This window comes from Clarias gariepinus, chromosome 8, assembly GCF_024256425.1.
Source record: "Clarias gariepinus isolate MV-2021 ecotype Netherlands chromosome 8, CGAR_prim_01v2, whole genome shotgun sequence".
In the NCBI taxonomy this organism is placed as follows: Eukaryota; Metazoa; Chordata; class Actinopteri; order Siluriformes; family Clariidae; genus Clarias; species Clarias gariepinus.
The window spans coordinates 29,283,063-29,304,378 of record NC_071107.1 but is presented as its reverse complement, the minus strand read 5'-3'; the positions used below and the strand labels follow the sequence as shown (position 1 = coordinate 29,304,378).

Genomic DNA, 21,316 nt, shown 5'->3' with positions numbered 1-21,316 from the left:
GACAAGTGGGGCTTTAAAATTTGCCCACCCCCTTAAGTGGGGAATGACAGAAAATGTTTGAGAACCACTGCCTTAAGGTGATGAAAATTCCTGACAAAATTGAGTTTGTTAAGTAGTATTTAAAAGATGATGTTAAGATGACAGTCAAGTTTATTTTCAACATAAATGACAGGTCCGTGGATGAGATCTTTGCTGCTTTGGACCAGACCTATGGAGACAGACTTCCTATTCGTAGCGGATTGAGAGTTCTATAATGAAAACAAATGCCTGGAGAAACCATCCAATCTTATGCTTACGACCAGCAAAAGAAGTTGAGCGCATCACTAGGACTAAACTGCCTGATCTACAGGAACATTTACTGTACATCAGGAAGTGCATGTCGAGGGCACAGCGCATTGCAGAAGACATTCTCCAACCAAATCACAATCTGTTCCAGTGGCTGCCATCTAGTAAGAACCTCAGGTCACTCAGAGCACGTACTGAAAGACTAAACAGCAGCTTTTTCCATCAGACTATAACGGCAGTAAACACACAACCTCACCAATGACCAACAAATTCAGCACCCAGTCACCTTAACACAGTTACTTTAACACATATTATTGCACTGGTATCACATTTTACATCATAATTCTGTATAATTCATATTTATATTATATTGTATATAATTTATTTTATAGTCTTCTTAGTGTGGCACTCCCGTAGGGTCCCTCGGACCCTAAGTCACATTTTATTTTATCTGATTACGCCACCCTGGTTGGGCGCCAGGGAATTACTCCCCTTGTAAGGACACAGATACGTTTTACCAACACGAGGCAAGGGAAACAAAATGCAGTGAGACGTGAGCAACGATACAAAAAAATGCTTTATTTGTCACGACACACCAAGCCACAGCCCTGTTATGATCATCTTAACACTCCTGCTCCATGTTCCCCAACCACTCTCACATAAGCACCACCCCTCCTCTCTGCACACCTGGATGCTATCAGTAATCAGTTTATACCTATTTAAACCACGCTCTGACACCGCTACGTTGCCAGATTATTGAGTGCCTCACTAACCCAATATTCCAGCGATTCCTTTTCATTTGTCTATTTAATCTCGACCACGTTTTGTTTCCCCCTGACCACGATTTCGCCTCTTGTTTTTGGACTCTAGCCTTTGATACTTTATGTTTTATGACAAAATGATCTGGCCAAATGGATCCAGCAGAAGCAGCTCACCTGAGGGGGGCATAAGAGAGTTAAGGAGCACTTTTTAGCACCCACCAGCAGGGAATAAGACAGAACACAAACACACTTCAAACTATTACGGAAACACTGCAGTCTCTCTCCGCCCAGATTGGAAAACAACAACCTTCTGCACCCACTCCTCAGCCCCTCCCTCCAACACTCTCCCTTGGTCCAGAGCCCCGCCTCCCGGCACCACCCACCTATGATAAAGATCCAGCCACTTGCGGTTTCTTTTTATCTCAGTGCACTCTCGTCCAAGAACTGCAGGCCACATCATTCCCCGTGGAGCGTTCCAAGGTTGCCTATATTATCACCCTTCTCAGGAAAGGCGAGAGAGTGGGGAACAGCATTATGGGACACCCAAGTCCCATGCTGCTTTACTTATAAGACCTTCACGGATGAGATAAGGAAGGTCTTTGACCGCTCCTCTATGGGGCATCAAGCGGCTGGTCAAATACTTCGGCTGCGTCAGGGAATTTGTTCCGTTTCTGATTATGCCATCCATTTCCGGACCCTGGTTCCCTCTTGTGACTGGGATGAAAGGGCCCTCTTTGACTGTTTCCTTCATGGGCTCTCAGACCCAATTAAGGGCAAGCTTGCGGCACGGGAGCTGCCCTAGGATCTGCAGGGGCTCATCGACTTAGCGAACCGCATTGATGACTGTAAGTGGGCACGCCGAAAGGAGCATCAGCCGTATCGCGACCTACGAACCCCAACACTTACTTTGGCCACACTTAAGCCACCCCCTGAGCCCATGCAGATAGGCAGTGCACACATCTTGCCAAAGGAACGTCAGCACCGTAGAAATGACGGCGCCTGCTTAGACCCTGTATTGATTATAGAGGGTTGAATGAAATCACAGTTAAGAACCGTTACCCTCTTCCCTTGATGTCATCAGCCTTTGAACTTCTCCAGGATGCCTGCGTCTTAAACAAGTTAGTTTTAAGGAACGCCTACAACCTTGTCAGGATACGGGAGGGCGACGAATAGAAGAAAACCTTTAACACACCCACCGGCAATTACGAATATCTAGTAGTCCCGTTTGGCTTAACCAATGCGCTGGCGGTGTTCCAGGCTCTCATCAATGATGTCCTCAGGGATTTTCTTAATGTTTTCGTCTTTGCTTACCTGGACGACATCTTGATTTTCTCACGCTCGGTAAAGGAGTACAAGCTCCATGTGCGCCAGGTCCTGCAACGGCTACTGGAGAATAAACTCTATATCAAAGCAGAGAAATGAGAGTTTCATTGCACTTCCACATCCTTTCTGGGATACTTCATCTCCCCTGCAGGCATCCAGATGGACCCCACTAAGGTCAAGGCAGTCACTGATTGGCCAGTACTGTCATCAAGACGTGAACTTCAACGGTTCTTGGGGTTCGCTTACTTTTATCGATGTTTTATCTGAAGCTTCAGCATGGTGGCGACCTCACTCACGATACTCACGTCTTCCAAGATCCCATTTCAATGAAACCCCCTAACTGATAAAGCCTTCAAGGATCTTAAGGTCCGTTTCACTACGGCACCCATCCTTATATTTCCTGACCCCTCTCTCCAGTTTATTGTGGAAGTTGACACGTCTGAGACCGGAATAGGGGCTGTCCTGTCTCAGAGATCCACTAACACTAGAATTACTGACTTTTTTTTTTTCTGGTGCAAGGCCCGAGGTGTTCTTCACCCCTGCTGAGATTTTCACAGGTATTCAGCATGATTCTCCTCAATCTTTTGTTGTGCAAACCACCCATTACCTGTGAGGCCTGGCACATTTGCATTTGTTTACTTAAAGTAACTTAGATCCAAGGCAGATCCAAACCTCTGTGTGTGACCTTCAGAAATATCCACACATTCACTGACCTGCAAATATTAAAGACACACATTCACAATACATGGAAACACAAGTCTGTTATAAAAAAAATGTGTGAAAACAGAATAAAAAGTTGCTACTACAATGACATGAATACAACGAAAACTTGCTAACATTTCAGTCTCCAATGTATGTTGTACACAAATGTCATAAGCTTGAGTGAAGTTATGGTCCATGGTTTTTGACATTTTCGTACACATACAGAATAAAATTGTCATTTCATTTTCATTAGCCGTTACTGAATTATAACACCAAAAGTGAATTTAGTTTTTGTGTGATCTCTCTGTTCTTTCCTCGCCTGTTCATGTACAAATAGAAAAAAAAAACATTGAAAAAAATTCCAAGTTCCAGGTTCATCTGTTCATCCTTCTGCCTTTTGTCTCAGTGGTTACTCTCCCACACAGTCTGTCTGTCTGTTTCAAAGTCTGTTTGCAGCATTTGCAGATCCAATGACCATTGTTCCTGCATTCAGCAATGGAGTTCCTTGACTCTCAGCACAGTTCTTGGTGAAGCGTGTCCGGATGTCAGAAATCGCAGCAAATCTGTCTTCATTAGTCCCACAAGTGGAAAATCTGCATTGTCATTGCAGAAAAGTGGACAGTGCAAGACAAAAACAGCTAAAATAAAAACTGTACCAAGCATACAGTATAAAAAGTGCAATATACAACAATCTGGAGACATAAATATGGACACGTGTATTGTAAAATATTGGTGTGTATGTAAACAGATAAATATATGTATGTACAGTATGTATTAATAGAGTGTATGTATATTGTATGAGGCCAGGGGTAGCACAGTGGTTAAGGCATTGGACTACGGTTCGGAAGATCCCAGATTCAAACCCCACAACCACCAAGGTGCCACTGTTGGGCCCTTGAGCAAGGCCCTTAACCCTCAACTGCTCAGATGTATAATAAGATAAAAATGTAAGTCGCTCTGGATAAGCACGTCTGCCAAATGTATATTATGTATGTATATGTATAAATATATGTACAACCTTGTGGATATATCTTTATGGACAGACACACGATGTAGTGACAGGGATTGAAAAAAACTAATATTGCATATGAGAAATATTGCACTTAGAAACTACCATGGTGTATTGGATGTGTGTGTTTGTTAGTCTATGTGTGTGGGGTCAGCTGCAGGGACTTTGTTGTAGAAAAAAAAGACCTTCTGAATCTCTCCTGGTTGGGAGTTGGGGAGCAGTGAGCAGAGAGTGTGGAAGCAGTGTGAAGTGTAGAGGACTGTGAAGTAGAGGAAGTGTCTGAGGTGGAACGGGTGGAAAGGCAGGGGCAGATGAATCAAACCTGTTAAACAAGTGATTTAGTTCATTTGCCCACCCCACATCCCCCACAACCAGAGAGTTCTGATTGCGCTTCTAACCAAGGAACTCTGTTGTCCATTCATGCAGCAAAATGCAATCAGAGGGCAATTGGCACTTTTGACAGTGTTCCATTGCCATGGCATTGATGGCAGTATGGCAGATATCGTAATGCAATTTGGCCGGCTTTTCACAACATATGAATGCTGTAAAGATGGCCAAAGGGTGTGATGCTGTCCATTGTGACCGTGTATGTACGGGAGTGGCATTGCAGGACTACAGCACAGTGCTGTGCATAAAAGCAGACCGAACCAGGCGGGAGAATCATTTCTTAGCATTTCTGAGAATGCACATCAAAATGGCCTCCGTATCACTGCCACGCAGGAAGAACCTCTCCGCGCAAAAGACTTTGGTCTGGCTTCAGGAAATGAATGAAGCAGACTCTGACGAAGGAGAGATTTCATTGGTCCAGCAGGCCACGGATACCACCTCAAAAGGGTGAAAACAGACAATTTGCTGCAATCTTCGACATCTGGACATGCTGCAACAAGAACTGTGCTGAGAGTTTCACTCCAGGAGCACATGACCATAGATCAGTGGTTCTCAAACATTTTCTGTCATCCCCCACTTAAGGGGGTGGGCGAATTTTCAAGCCCCACTTGTCAACAAAATGATAACCAAAACGGCCAAGTTTACTATTTATTGAAAAATCAATTTCTATACCAGTAAGATCAAATAACACCAAGTTCAAAACAGATATAATACACGTGCATTTGTTATAACAGGCTTACTTCGTCACTTATCTAGAGCTTTCTTTCAAAGAAGTCGAGTGGCTTATTAACGTGATTGTGGTGTGTTGTCGATAAGTGTCTTCCTACTTTGTGTCATGCTGTCTGCTGCCAGCAGTTGAAGACACAAAACACACACGGGTCTCTCCTCTGCCCTCATCATCACCACCATAATTCCAAACGCAACATACAGTAGGCTTCATCATGTTTTCCTTTCGGCTGGATTTTTGGTTGATCAGGCTGATAGTGCTGAATCACCTGCTTTTTTGTGGTCCTCACCACTGCCACGGACTGGCAGCTGGAAGTGGATCTGGGCAAACAGCTGAAGATCCCATCAAGGATAACATCTACACGGCTCCGACCAGATAGGATCATTGTTTCTGATTCCACCAAGCAGTTAATCATTCTGAAACTCACAGTTCCCTGGGAAGAACGCATGGAGGAGGCAAATGAGAGGAAGCGTGCCAAGTACCAGGAGCTAGTGGAGGAGTGCAGGAGCCAAGGCTGGAAGACCTACTGTGAACCCCTGGAGGTGGGATGCCGAGGATTTGCAGGGCGGTCCCTCTGCAAAGTGCTCACCATGCTAGGCCTCACTAGTGAGGCAAAGAGGAAAGCCATTAGGTCTGCAACTGAAGCCGCAGAAAGAGCCACAAGATGGCTTTGGATTAAGAGGGCTGACCCGTGGATGAATGCTGCTGGGACACAGACCGGAGTCTGATCAACTCTGGTTGGGTCGCCTGGGCGAGGGTGTCTGATGTTGAAAGACCCGAAACACCCAGTTACCCCAGGTTACATCACTGATGATGTGTCCAAGCGCATCAGCAAGATGTATCTTTCACCTGTCAATCTGGTTTAGCCAGTGACGCTCAGGAACAGACAGGGTGGCAACCAGGGATAGTCTAGTGACAACTGGAGAGACAGTTGACAGCTCGGAAAGACGGCAACAGGGGCAGGGAGGGTTAGCACCCCAACCTGCGTCTTCCGTGAGGAAGAAACCCAAGCGTGCCACGGAAAAGCCTTTTGAGATATACCCCCAGGGGAGCCCGAGAGGGGGGGAGAATGAGAGCCCCATTCGGACTGACCACACGGCATCGACATACGGCAATGGAAATTTGACTACGAATGCACAATGCATCTGCGGAAAAGTGTGTAAGAACTCGCGTGGCCTTAAGATACATCTGGCCAGAATGAAGTGTGGGGACCAGAGGAGCACACTGCAACGCACAGGACCTAGTCCTGGTGAGATGCAGGAGGGGCCAGGCCAGGAAGCACCCCACAGTGCCCAGCCCCTCCGAGCAGTAAAGCCTCTGTACCCCTGCAGGTCATTCCATCAGAAGCAGATCAAGTGGCCTTCAGCCAACAGCCAGGCAGCATGGGCACAGTTTGACACAGATGTGAGCCAGATCCTGGAAGCCACCGCTAAGGGAGAAGTGGACAGGCGCCTCGAGACCATGACATCCATCATAGTCAGCTACGCAGTAGAGAGGTTTGGCCTCAGTGAGAGCAAGAACCCCAAAAAATATATATTGAATCGCCGGGCTACTCAGATCCACAAATTACGCCAAGAACTGCGGGGCCTTAAGAAGCAGTACAAAGTAGCAGGTGAAGAGGAGAAACAACAACTCGTTGAGCTTCGTAGCATCCTGAGGAAGAAGCTCATGACTCTGCGGCGGGCAGAAGGACACCGAAGGTGAAGAAAGGAGAGAGCAAGGAAGCGTGCGGCGTTCATCTCCAACCCATTCACCTTTACCAAGAGGCTGCTTGGGGATAAACGGAGTGGCAACCTTATGTGCTCAGTGGCAGAGGCAGACACCTTTTTGCACAACACCCTCAGCGACCCAGAGAAGGACCAAGACCTGGAACCGCAGAGGACCCTCACCAGCCCACAGGCGCCTGCTGTGGAGTTTGTGATGAGGGAGCACAGGTGGGCTGAAATACAGGAGGTGGTGAAGAGCGCCAGAACAGCGTCAGCCCCAGGCCCCTGTGAACCCCTGGAGGTGGGATGCCGAGGATTTGCAGGGCGGTCCCTCTGCAAAGTGCTCACCATGCTAGGCCTCACTAGTGAGGCAAAGAGGAAAGCCATTAGGTCTGCAACTGAAGCCGCAGAAAGAGCCACAAGATGGCTTTGGATTAAGAGGGCTGACCCGTGGATGAATGCTGCTGGGACACAGACCGGAGTCTGATCAACTCTGGTTGGGTCGCCTGGGCGAGGGTGTCTGATGTTGAAAGACCCGAAACACCCAGTTACCCCAGGTTACATCACTGATGATGTGTCCAAGCGCATCAGCAAGATGTATCTTTCACCTGTCAATCTGGTTTAGCCAGTGACGCTCAGGAACAGACAGGGTGGCAACCAGGGATAGTCTAGTGACAACTGGAGAGACAGTTGACAGCTCGGAAAGACGGCAACAGGGGCAGGGAGGGTTAGCACCCCAACCTGCGTCTTCCGTGAGGAAGAAACCCAAGCGTGCCACGGAAAAGCCTTTTGAGATATACCCCCAGGGGAGCCCGAGAGGGGGGGAGAATGAGAGCCCCATTCGGACTGACCACACGGCATCGACATACGGCAATGGAAATTTGACTACGAATGCACAATGCATCTGCGGAAAAGTGTGTAAGAACTCGCGTGGCCTTAAGATACATCTGGCCAGAATGAAGTGTGGGGACCAGAGGAGCACACTGCAACGCACAGGACCTAGTCCTGGTGAGATGCAGGAGGGGCCAGGCCAGGAAGCACCCCACAGTGCCCAGCCCCTCCGAGCAGTAAAGCCTCTGTACCCCTGCAGGTCATTCCATCAGAAGCAGATCAAGTGGCCTTCAGCCAACAGCCAGGCAGCATGGGCACAGTTTGACACAGATGTGAGCCAGATCCTGGAAGCCACCGCTAAGGGAGAAGTGGACAGGCGCCTCGAGACCATGACATCCATCATAGTCAGCTACGCAGTAGAGAGGTTTGGCCTCAGTGAGAGCAAGAACCCCAAAAAATATATATTGAATCGCCGGGCTACTCAGATCCACAAATTACGCCAAGAACTGCGGGGCCTTAAGAAGCAGTACAAAGTAGCAGGTGAAGAGGAGAAACAACAACTCGTTGAGCTTCGTAGCATCCTGAGGAAGAAGCTCATGACTCTGCGGCGGGCAGAAGGACACCGAAGGTGAAGAAAGGAGAGAGCAAGGAAGCGTGCGGCGTTCATCTCCAACTCATTCACCTTTACCAAGAGGCTGCTTGGGGATAAACGGAGTGGCAACCTTATGTGCTCAGTGGCAGAGGCAGACACCTTTTTGCACAACACCCTCAGCGACCCAGAGAAGGACCAAGACCTGGAACCGCAGAGGACCCTCACCAGCCCACAGGCGCCTGCTGTGGAGTTTGTGATGAGGGAGCACAGGTGGGCTGAAATACAGGAGGTGGTGAAGAGCGCCAGAACAGCGTCAGCCCCAGGCCCCAGCGGTGTTCCATATACTGTGTACAAACGTTGTCCACAATTACTACGACATCTGTGGAAGCTGTTGAGGGTAATCTGGCGCAGGGGACAAGTGGCAGGCCAATGGAGATGTGCAGAGGGTGTGTGGATCCCGAAGGAAGAAGACTCAAAGGACATCAGTCAGTTTAGGATAATCTTGCTGCTAAGCGTCGAAGGCAAGATTTTCTTCAGCATCTTGTCACGACGTCTAACTGAGTTCCTTCTGAAGAACAGTTATATAGACACCTCTGTCCAGAAGGGTGGGATTCCTGGAGTACCTGGATGCCTGGAACATACAGGAGTGGTTACACAACTCATCAGAGAGGCTCGTGAAGGGAAAGGAGACTTGACCGTACTGTGGCTGGACCTAGCCAATGCGTATGGCTCCATACCTCACAAGCTGGTTAAGGTCGCCCTCTTGCGACATCATGTTCCCACTAAAGTCAAAGACCTTATCCTGGACTATTACAGCAATTCTAGTCTAAGAGTCACTGCTGGGTCAGGCACATCGGACTGGCATCGACTTGAGAAGGGCATAATAACAGGCTGTACAATCTCAGTCATCCTTTTTGCACTCGCCATGAACATGATCGTCAAGTCAGCAGAGGTGGAGTGTAGGGGACCCCTGACAAAATCTGGAGTACGCCAGCCCCCTATAAGAGCGTTCATGGATGACCTAACTGTCACCACCACATCTGTCCCGGGCTGCAGATGGATTCTGCAAGGGCTGGAGAAGCTCATCACATGGGCAAGGATGAGCTTTAAGCCAGCAAAATCAAGATCTCTGGTGCTCAAGAAGGGGAAGGTGACAGATAGGTACAGCTTCTCGCTGGCTGGAACCACTATCCCGTCTATTACGAAACAGCCAGTCAAGAGCCTAGGGAAGCTCTTTGATAGCAGCCTCAAGTACACTGCATCCATTCAGAGAACCAGCAAAGAGCTGGGGGGCTGGTTGAGATGTGTTGACAGATCTGGCCTGCCAGGGAGATTCAAGGCTTGGATTTATCAACATTCCATCCTGCCCCGCATCCTGTGGCCACTGCTAGTGTACGCAGTACCCATGACGACTGTAGAGGCCATGGAGAGAAAGATCAGCAGTTACTTGCAAAGATGGCTTGGCCTACCCCAAAGCCTGAGCAGCGCTGCCCTGTACAGCAGTAGTAACATCCTGCAGCTTCCGTTCAGTGGACTCACTGAAGAGTTCATGGTAACCAGGACTCGGGAAGCCCTGCATTACAGGGAATCCAGGAATGGAAAAGTGGCATCGGCTGGCATTCAGGTGAAGACAGGTCGGAAATGGAGGGCTGATGAGGCTCTGGAAGTGGCCGAGTCGCGACTGAGGCAGAAGGTACTTGTCGGGTCCATAGCCTCAGGGCGTGCAGGAATTGGCTATTTTCCATTAACCAGGTTGGACAAAGCCCAAGGTAAACAGCGGCAGCGCCTCATTCAGGAGGAAGTGAGGGCAGGTGTGGAGGAAAAACGAGCCAGCAGGGTGGCGGGAATGGGGCAACAAGGAGCATGGACTAAATGGGAGAATGTTCTTCAGCGGAAGATCACCTGGCCCAACATTTGGAGAGCAGACTCCCTCAACATCATTTTCCTAGTCCAAGCTGTTTAAGACGTCCTACCAACTCCATCCAACCTCCATGTCTGGGGCAAAGCAGAGACACCATCCTGCACTCAGTGTCCAGGACGGGGGTCCCTGGAACACCTCCTCAGCAGCTGCCCAAAAGCCCTTGGAGAGGGTCGTTATCGCTGGCGCCACGACCAGGTGCTAAAGGCGGTTGCTGAGAGCATAGCCAAGGCCATTAACACCACCAAGGGCCACAGCAAGCCTAAGACCATCAGGTTACACAGAGCTGGAGAGAAGTCCACCATCCCAGCAGGAGGCAGGATAGGTCTCCTCACCACTGCCACGGACTGGCAGCTGGAAGTGGATCTGGGCAAACAGCTGAAGATCCCATCAAGGATAACATCTACACGGCTCCGACCAGATATGATCATTGTTTCTGATTCCACCAAGCAGTTAATTATTCTGAAACTCACAGTTCCCTGGGAAGAACGCATGGAGGAGGCAAATGAGAGGAAGCGTGCCAAGTACCAGGAGCTAGTGGAGGAGTGCAGAAGCCAAGGCTGGAAGACCTACTGTGAACCCCTGGAGGTGGGATGCCGAGGATTTGCAGGGCGGTCCCTCTGCAAAGTGCTCACCATGCTAGGCCTCACTAGTGAGGCAAAGAGGAAAGCCATTAGGTCTGCAACTGAAGCCGCAGAAAGAGCCACAAGATGGCTTTGGATTAAGAGGGCTGACCCGTGGATGAATGCTGCTGGGACACAGACCGGAGTCTGATCAACTCTGGTTGGGTCGCCTGGGCGAGGGTGTCTGATGTTGAAAGACCCGAAACACCCAGTGACCCCAGGTTACATGACTGATGATGTGTCCAAGCGCATCAGCAAGATGTATCTTTCACCTGGTCCATGTAACAAATGTATCTATTGATGTTATTATGCTCACTACATACAGTACGCTACTGTGTTATGGTCTAAAATGCCCCACCCTGCCACAGATTGCCCCCCCCCCCACACACACACACACACACATAATCTCTTTTAAATAATATATTAGAACATAAATTCATAGGTTTATGGTTTACAAATGACAAATTATAACAAATGAATTTAATTATAAAGTAAGCAATATAAAAAAAATTGTATAGGAGCAAAAATATATAAATTAGCCTATATATTTTTTCATATACCACATGTATATTTTTATATTGCTTATTTTATAATAAAAATCGTTTCCTGTAATTTTTCACCACAAACAATATTTATTTAGTGTAATTTGTGATAAATAATTTGTTATTTGTACATTGACAAACCCCTGCAAAATAAATGTGCCATAAAATAATCATTTTGGGGGATTTGTATTAATCGTCTCGACAGCTGTCACGTGCCTAGGGTTAATTATAATAGTAATAATATATTGGATAATAATAAACCTTTAAATGTATGTCCTAATATAATAATTGATAGAGATTATGTAGGGGGGCAATCCATGGCAGGGGGGGGGGGGGGGGGATTTTAGCGCATAACACCTGTTTGTGTCCGCAGTAAAGTTAGTTTGATATTGTTGTGGAAATTGATTGAAGACCCAGGCTTTGGTTTCAGAAGATCACGACCTTTATTTATCATGCAATAACGGCCGGGGGAGACTGCAGAATCGCAACACTGTCCCGTCGGCTCCCCACTTATATAGTCAACCAGGACAAAAGAATTCATTCTACATGCAAAGATGTCATCCTAAACATCTGGGGTTCTTTAAGCTTCCCCAGTCTAGGGGCCTCAATGTATATATCAGACTGTTTATGCAAGCAGAATCTCAGGCCTATACGTGCAGCTTCGCACACACATTTCTGAGTACTTTCTTATGGGCTACCATTTATTCCTTAAAATGAAGTAAAGTTACATAAAATCAAATAAAATCAAATAAAATTTACTTCCATATCCCCCCCTCTGGGGCTTATAAGTCCCATATTACTGGTTATCTAGAGTGCAAATCCATGTGCTAGCCCTTCTTACACTAGCTAGTGATTAATTTAAATCACTGGACTTTTATCAATGACCAACCCATGTATTTGTACTCTAGAGAAGATCGAGCCAAACTTCTCCACCCTCATTTGACTAGGACAGAGTAAAAGACTCGACCTCCTTTACCTTATACAGTACTTTCCATAACACAATAACATGACATGCATATATGAGTAATACAGTGATTTCCTAGGATTACATCAATTGAATAAATCATATAACCTACAATGTAACATACATAACACAATACAACTTTTAAGAATAGATAGAATTTTAAACAGCCTTGTCGTAATATAATAGTCTTCAACCCAGATGCTTTGCGCATCGTAGAGAGTCAGTTGGAGCCCACAAGAGAGGTTGCCAGCACGTCATTATGGGCTCATACCATGGACGATACACATCAATATATGAACCAGTAAAGTCTCTTATTAGAGTTATATATGGGTGAGTTAGGGATGTCCTTGATGACTGTGTTCAGAAATTTATCATTGTCTGTTGTTGCTAGGAAATGCTGTTAATTTAAGAAAACCTTAGGTTAAATATAACTCACATTCATAAAATTCATTAGACACAATAACATCACCCATTAGCTGCTTCAATTAAATTTCTGCATCTGGAATAAAAGAGAACATTGTTTAGTGGCATTACACATTGTCATAATTTGTTTAAGGCTTGCTTCCTTCTCGTGCACTTTTCCTGTGGAGGAAATTAAAATTAGTTGTCGCTGCTGCTGTTTTATCTGTGAAAGCAATATAATGTTAGTTAAACAGAAATGCATTTATACAATATAGAGGACATGAATCGTTGTCACACATAATCTGTACAGTTGTTTGTACTGTCAATTGTGTCAGGGGAAAAATGGTCTCAGTCAGTCAGTCAGTCTCGTCTGTATCAGGAGTGGGGTGCTGCTCTTGAGCAGTTTTTTATACTTAATTTGGAGCAGCGTAGTTTTTGACGCTGGGCAATTTGGTATCCAACTTGTGCCAATAGTTGGTTATTTCCCAATAAAGATTTACTTTCTTTGCACTTTTGTTACTATTTGATGTTAGGTCCTTCTCTCTTTTTTCCATCGTTTTCGGTCTTCATGTTTTGGGGATTCTTGTGTAATGGCTCAAGTGATACCAGTGGTTTTGCCTTTCACTTGAATCACTGTTGGAGTGGATGCCACAACTTTGTAGGACTCCTTCCTCCTGGGCTTGTGCCATATCCTCCTGAACACTCGCAAATAGACCTGGTCTCCTGGAGTGGTGGGACATGGAGCGTCTTTTCCTTCATCGCCTCCTTGCTCTTTTCCTGCACATAAATTGCTTCATATATGGCAGTTAGTTTCTTCATATAAGATTTTTGCAGTTGTTTTAGCGGTGGGCCTTTATATGGCTTTTACAGAATGGCACAGGCATGGGTCGACCCGAAAGCATTTTATGCAGTGTTAAGTGTGTATTTCTGTTAGTTTGCATGCTTGTTAATTCATTGGTGCAAAAAGTAAAGCCTCAACCCAGTTAAGCTTTGTACTACTACAAATATTATTAATCATGGCTTTGAGATTGCCATTTATACTTTCTACCTTCTCCTGGGACTGTGAACATACCCAAATCTTTGCTATGTTCCCAACCGTTGTAATACCTGCCTTATATTTTTTGAATGAATACTGATCCATTATCTGAACTGATCTCTAACGGAATTTCAAATCTAGGTATCACTTCCCTTGTGATTTGATAACTGTTCCTGCCCCTTCGTCTGCAGATGGTATTGATTCTACCCATCTACTAAATCTGTCAGTTATTACGAGCATGTACCTTTCGCCTCGAACCCTACTTTATCATGTCCACATAGTTCACCACAAAGTGCTTGAATGGTCACTCTGGTACCGGTATATGACCAATAGGTGTCGCTGCTTCCTTCATGACATTATGCTTAGCACATATTTCAAATGAAGCTAGGAACTCATCCAGCATAGCATGCAAATATGAAGACCAATACCCAGGTTGCCTGATTTTTCTCACCACCTCTCCTCTTGCACAATAGTCAAATCTATGAGCATTTAAAACCAAAAATGTTCAACAGTGCTGTGGGTGCTATAATCAGACCTTAATGTGAACGCCAAATACCCTGTGCGTTCTTCTGCGCTCCCCTCTGGAGCCACATCGAGTGCTCGTATGGACCTGCTGGATGTTGAACCCGAATAATATCCTCCAACTGAGGCTGCGGTTCTATAAGGACTATTGGCACCTGCACTGCCAACTAAAACTTTGTTGCTCGCTTTGCTTCTAAGTCTGCTATAGTGTTACCCTTAGTGACATAGTCATTTCCCTTTTTATGGGCCTGGCATTTAATGACAGCCAACCGTCTTGGTAGCATCATAGCAGATATTAGGTTACTTGTTTGTTCAGCATGTTAAATGGAAGTTCCTTCACTCCTTTTAAACCCTCTTTGCTTCCATACTGCTTCAAACAGATGACATGCACCATGCAAATAGGGTGAATCTGTAAAAATATTTGCCATTAGCCCTTTTCATAATTGGCAGGTGGCTGTGGGCACTTTTCAGCTCAGCTAATTGAGTGGAACACGGTTACGAACAATTCTAAGATAAGACGGTTTAAAGTTTCCTCCATTCTTCATTATTATTGAAAACCCAGTGTGATTTCCTACATGGTCTCTAAAACTAGATCCATCAGCAAAGTAAGTGATTTCTGCAACCAATATCGGTTTAGACTCGATCAGGCCGTAACCTAGTAAATGCCAATGAACTCTCCACACAATCATGAGACACTCCTTCATAGGCTTAAGGGATTAATTTAGCTGGGTTAGCTGTGTCACATCGCTTTATAGTAATGTCAGGATATGTGAGCAGTGAAGAATGACCTAGAATGCGAGCTTGAGTTAGAACAAATTTCCCTTGTTTTATCAACTCTACAACCTTTAAGTAACCGAGTCAATGTAGATGATTTTCCATATGCATAAGGTACAGTTGCAAGAACCTGTTGATAGCATGGTGGCTATCCTTAAGCTATATTATCTAGCTTAGTGCTGTAGTAAGCTAGGGCTGGTTTTTCCTATCACTGCAAGTTCAACACTACATCGATATAGCTGGGGCAGATCCATCAGCTCGGTTAGCCACATACAGATAGAACAGCTTGATATCATCTTGATATCAGATACTCCTCACTCCAGTCAGCATGAAACCTGTTACCCCTAGAAAGGTCATCACTGTTTATCTGGTTGTGACACTGGTGCTTTACTTATGCCTTCTAATTAGGTAGGCACAACGGCTATCGTCTTATGTGAAACTAGTCACCTTACCCATTCAACTTAAGGCTCGCAGTACTGTAGTTTAGCGTTGGACACTCTATGGCCTCCCTGAGCTACATAGCTTACTGAGTACCTTAATGGAATCCCCATGGCATACTTCTAATGATAATAAACATATTAAACACTCATCCATATGCTGACAAAGGCTATTTTCTATCCTTAAACCTCCTAAATCAGCTTCCAAATCTGATTGAATATATGCAGTGAGTGGTTAAACCTCCATGGCATTTTTGGTACATATATTGTTTACCAGTACATGTAAATGCAAACAAATATCTACTCTCTTCTGCCACTGAAACACTGAAGAAGGCTGAACAAAGATCAATTACAGTGAAGTATATGGCTTTGGGAGGGACATTAGTTAGCAGTGTATGTGGATTTGGAACATCTGCTGAATAATTTACCTGTTATACTATTAAACATCCAAATCACGCACAAGACGCCATTTATTTGTACCTGGCTCGATCACCGGGAAAATAGGAGAATTACAAAACTGGTTGTCTCTTCTAGTACAGATGCCTTAACTAGGCTTTCAATAATGTATTTTTTATGCCAGCTTCTGCCTCAGATCGCAAAGGATATTGTCTTATTCTGAGCAGTTTTACATCTGGTTTAAGTTGTACTTGAATTGAGCTGGCTGACTTAATTAGACCTACATCTGTATCATGCCGAGACCATAATTCAGGTGGGACCTGACTCTCCATGTCCCTATACAATTCTTCCTCGGCAGTATCAATTACTTCAGAGGCTGATGTCATTTGGGGTTGTGAGTTGCTGCTAATTACCACTTCCTGAAAAGTACCAATCAAGTTATTACCACACAAGATTTTCATATAGTTTTTATCTGCAGAATGAAAAATCAATGGGTTTATGGTTGATTCCCACTGGACCTCTTTAGCTTTTTTCATCATTGGTCCTAAGTCCTTTGAGCTGTAGTTTTTTCCTACATACAACGTCGCATGAGGAACAGAATTAGTTACATTAAACCACCTTTTTACAAAATCACACTCATCTACATTGATAGCTGCTCCTCGCTGGCCTATGATGATGTACTGTGTGATTAAATCAACCTTGTTGTCTCTTGTCTCTTTCTGCCATGTCTGTTCTAAGTCAGTGTCTTTAGCTGGGTCATAGTATGGAGTAGTATGCTCTGGTCCCATCCCAATGAGACGTGGTGACATAACTTACAGCAGGTTATGGTCGCTGAACCGCTGGATGTCCAGGTGGTGCTCCGAAAACAACGTGGGCTTTATTGATAATTGGAAGACCTTTGAGGGCAAAGCTGGCCTGTTAGGGCGGGACGGTGTCCATCCCACTCGGGAAGGTGCTGCTCTCATTTCTTGTAGTATAGCTCATAGTCTTAGAAAAGGCCTAGTTAATCGGTGACAATCCAGAGCCCAGGCCAGGGAGCAGACAGACAGGCTAACCCAACCGTCTGCTAGCTGCATAGAGTCGTCACTCAGGGTTCACTCTATTGAGACTGTGTCTGTTCCCCGAGCTAAAATCAAATTTAGAAAGACTCAGAAAGTCTGTTTTAGTAATTTAATTAGCATAAAGACCACAAACTTGGATCAGACTGAATACGCAGCCGGCACCTCTGATCTGAAGCTAGGACTGTTAAATATTAGATCTCTCGCATCTAAAGCAGTTATAGTTAATGAAATTATCACAGATCAGGAGTTTGATATACTCTGTTTAACAGAAACCTGGATTAAACAGGACGAGTATGTAGCTCTAAATGAAGCTAGTCCTCCTGGATACAGCTACATACACCAGCCTCGGTTAACTGGTAGAGGAGGAGGCGTCGCAGTTATTCACAATGATAATTTGACTATTGTACAAAAACACGGACACAAATTTAATTCATTTGAAATTCTTTATAGTAACATAAGTGTATTTAACTATATTAAGTCAGCTCAGTCGATCCCGCTAATTGTCATTTACAGACCTCCAGGGCCGTACTCGGAATTTCTTAGTGAATTTGCAGATTTCCTCTCAAACCTAGTCGTTTCTGTAGACAAAGTGCTAATTGCTGGAGATTTTAATATTCATTTTGAAAACCCAGAAGACTCTCTGAGAACTGCATTTATGTCTATACTGGACTCGGTAGGAGTAAATCAGTGTGTAGTAGGACCCACTCATAAAGCAGGTCACACTTTAGATTTAATAATATTATTTGGATTAAGTATAAGAAATTTATTCACAATACCACTATCTGAAGTTATCTTAGATCACTATCTTGTCTCAATTCAAGTGTGTCACAATAATAATGTACACACAGCGCCGCGCTACCGTATAAAACGTACATTCACATCAACTACCAAACAGAGTTTTATCAGTAATCTCCCAGAGTTCCCAACTTCGATTAGATCACCGTCTGACCCCACAGAACTCGATCAGGCGACTGAATATTTACAATAGAGTCGACATTTCGCTATACCCTAGATAATGTAGCTCCAGTCAAAAGAAAAATTATTAGAGATAAAAAACTTGCTCCCTGGTATAACGATCACACGCGCACTTTAAAACAGACTGCTCGGAAATTAGAACGTAAATGGCGTCAAACTAAATTACTAGTATTTCAAATAGCATGGAAGGAGAGCATCATGAACTATAGAAAAGCTCTTAGTGTAGCTAGATCAACATATCTCTCCACTCTTATAGAAAATAACAAAAATAATCCTAGATTCTTATTTAATGCTGTAGCCAAATTAACCAGAAATAAGACCACTGCAGAAATCTCCACAACAACATCATGCAATAGTGAGGACTTCATGAACTTTTTTAATAATAAAATTGTAAATATTAGGCATAAAATTGAGGTTTTGAAACCAAACAATGTAATTGATGCAGATGTTAATCTAGCCATGTCAGACCAGAACCTAGAATACTTTACTCCCCTTGAAGAGAATGAACTAATTTCACTCATCTCTTCTTTAAATTCATCAACCTGTATATTAGATCCTGTACCGACACATTTTCTTAAACAGATAGTACCAGCAATAATAGAACCCCTGTTGAGAATAATTAATTCTTCACTCAGCATTGGATATGTTCCAAAATCTTTTAAATTAGCAGTTATCAAACCAATAATTAAGAAACCTGACCTCGACCCCTGTCAGCTGTCCAGTTACAGACCAATATCAAACCTCCCCTTTATCTCTAAGATCCTGGAAAAGATAGTAGCGGAGCAGCTATGCTCATATATACATAGAAATGGCATACATGAACAGTATCAGTCAGGATTTAGGCCTCATCACAGTATAGAGACAGCGCTCGTTAAAGTAGTAAATGACATTCTATTGGCCTCTGATCAGGGTTGTGTAACTATGCTTGTATTACTTGACCTAAGTGCAGCTTTTGACACTGTTGATCACGCTATTCTTCTTCACAGATTAGAAAATGTAGTGGGAATTAAGGGTACAGCCCTCTCCTGGCTCAGATCCTATCTGACCCATCGTTATCAGTATGTAGACTTAAATGGTGATTATTCTGCATGTTCTCTAGTGGAGTTTGGCGTTCCGCATGGTTCAGTTTTAGGTCCACTGCTTTTTTCCCTTTACATGCTTCCTCTGGGCAACATAATCCGTAAGCATGGTATTAGTTTTCATTGTTATGCTGACGATACACAGTTATATGTCTCAGCAAAACCTGATGAGAAAAAACAGCTTACTAAAATTGAGCAATGTGTGCAGGACATAAGAAATTGGATGCTAATTAACTTCCTTCTGCTAAATCCGGATAAGACAGAAGTTCTAGTCATAGGACCGCATACAGCTAGGAGTAAAATTTTAGATCACACCGTAACTTTAGATGGCCTTTCTGTTCCATCAAATGCAACAGTGAAAGACCTTGGTGTGATTATTGATTCCAGCCTTTCATTTGAAGCACATGTAGATAATATTACCAGGATAGCATTCTTTCACCTCAGAAATATTGCCAGAATAAGAAATTTATTGTCGCTAAACGACGCAGAAAAACTAGTTCATGCTTTTATCACCTCTAGGTTGGACTATTGTAATGCCTTACTGTCTGGTTGTTCAGCTAGATGCATAAATAAGCTTCAGCTAGTCCAGAATGCAGCAGCGAGAGTCCTTACCAGAACCAGAAGATATGAGCACATCACCCCTATCTTATCCTCACTCTATTGGCTCCCTGTGAAATTTCGCATTGATTTTAAAATACTACTCTTGACATATAAAGCATTAAATGGTCTCGCGCCGCAGTACCTGAGCGAACTGCTAGTGTCTTACGATCCGCCACGCCTACTTCGATCAAAGGATGCAGGCTGCTTGTCAGTACCGCGTATTATGAAAAATACAGCTGGGGGCAGAGCTTTTTCTTACAAAGCCCCAAAGTTATGGAATAGTCTTCCAAATAGTGTTCGGGACTTAGACACAGTCTCAGTGTTTAAGTCCAGGCTAAAAACCTATTTATTTAGCCAAGCATTTTTATAAATAGATTTGCCATAGGTAAAGGAGCAGATCTGGGGGACTCATGGACATAGAGTATTATGGTGAACTGGTATGTTTGGATGCTGTCTTCCTCACTCTCATTAATCACTCAGGTTTGCTGACGGTGAGGTGATTGTTTGCTTTACATGTCAGGAAGCCCTCATGTTTGTGTTTCCTTCTGGCTCTCCCTTTTAGTTATGCTGTCATAGTTAGTCCTGCCGGAGTCTCTGCTTGCACTCTACAGTTAATATACATTCACATTATACATTGTGTGACTGTGACCCTACCTAACTGCCATCTCTCCTCTTCTTCTCTTTCCCCCCCTCTTTACTTTTCCTCTCTCCTCCTGTCCCCCCCTTTTACTCTTTCTCTCTCTCTCTGTCGAGCTACACATGTCGTTCCTGAGCTGCCAGTGATCCAGACTCCCTCTGCCCTCCGGACCAGTCTGACCCATCCTGGTGCCCTGCTTCTGGCTGAAGATCTCGTCACATGGATGCCCCGTGTGTCTCTCTGGGATGCGTCTGGTGTCTGGGAATGATTCTCTCTACCTAGAAAATGGTTCTGGCCTTGACTGGTGTTGGCAACTGTTTCTCTGGGGACTTGACAGTTCGATAGTTCATGACTGGAACTTCTTACAAGTCTACCTGGGTCTTCAATAACTACCTGGACTCCATATTAACATCAATTAACATCAGCTATTATAGCTGAACTGCCTCCCACCCTACACACTGTATAAATGCAGATCATTTACTGCTTTCTGTTTCACCCAAATGAGGATGGGTTCCCTGTTGAGTCTGGTTCCTCTCAAGGTTTCTTCCTATTACCATCTCAGGGAGTTTTTCCTTGCCACTGTCGCCCTCGGCTTGCTCACCAGGGACAAACTGACCATTTTGATTTATACAAATTCACATTTCATACAAACTTAAATAATTCTTTTGACTATGTAAAGCTGCTTTGCGGCAATGAAAATTGCTAAAAGCGCTATACAAATAAAATTGAATTGAATTGAATTGAATAAATCATTGTGCAGTGGAAAGCCGAACAAGGCAGTTGTGCTTCAGGAATTTGTGCTTCAATAAACTTTCCCCATTTATGGATTATTTGACTAACGTCTTTTCCAGCTGTCCCACCCAATACACATTTGCTTGTGGCTCAAGCATTACCATTTGATTTTTAATACCTTTCATGTCAACATACACACCTTCTGGGGAACACAATATTTGCAGTCCTAATTTACATAAAGCATCTCTTCCTAATAAATTTACCGGTGTCTGACTTGAAACTAATACAGGTAGGG

The 21,316-nt window shown here is 44.4% G+C and overlaps 1 pseudogene; it reads left to right on the top strand.

The window, feature by feature from the left end:
- Nucleotides 1-7,913: 7,913 nt before the first annotated feature.
- On the top strand, nt 7,914-11,015 carry LOC128529403 (uncharacterized; annotated as a pseudogene).
- Nucleotides 11,016-21,316: the final 10,301 nt, after the last annotated feature.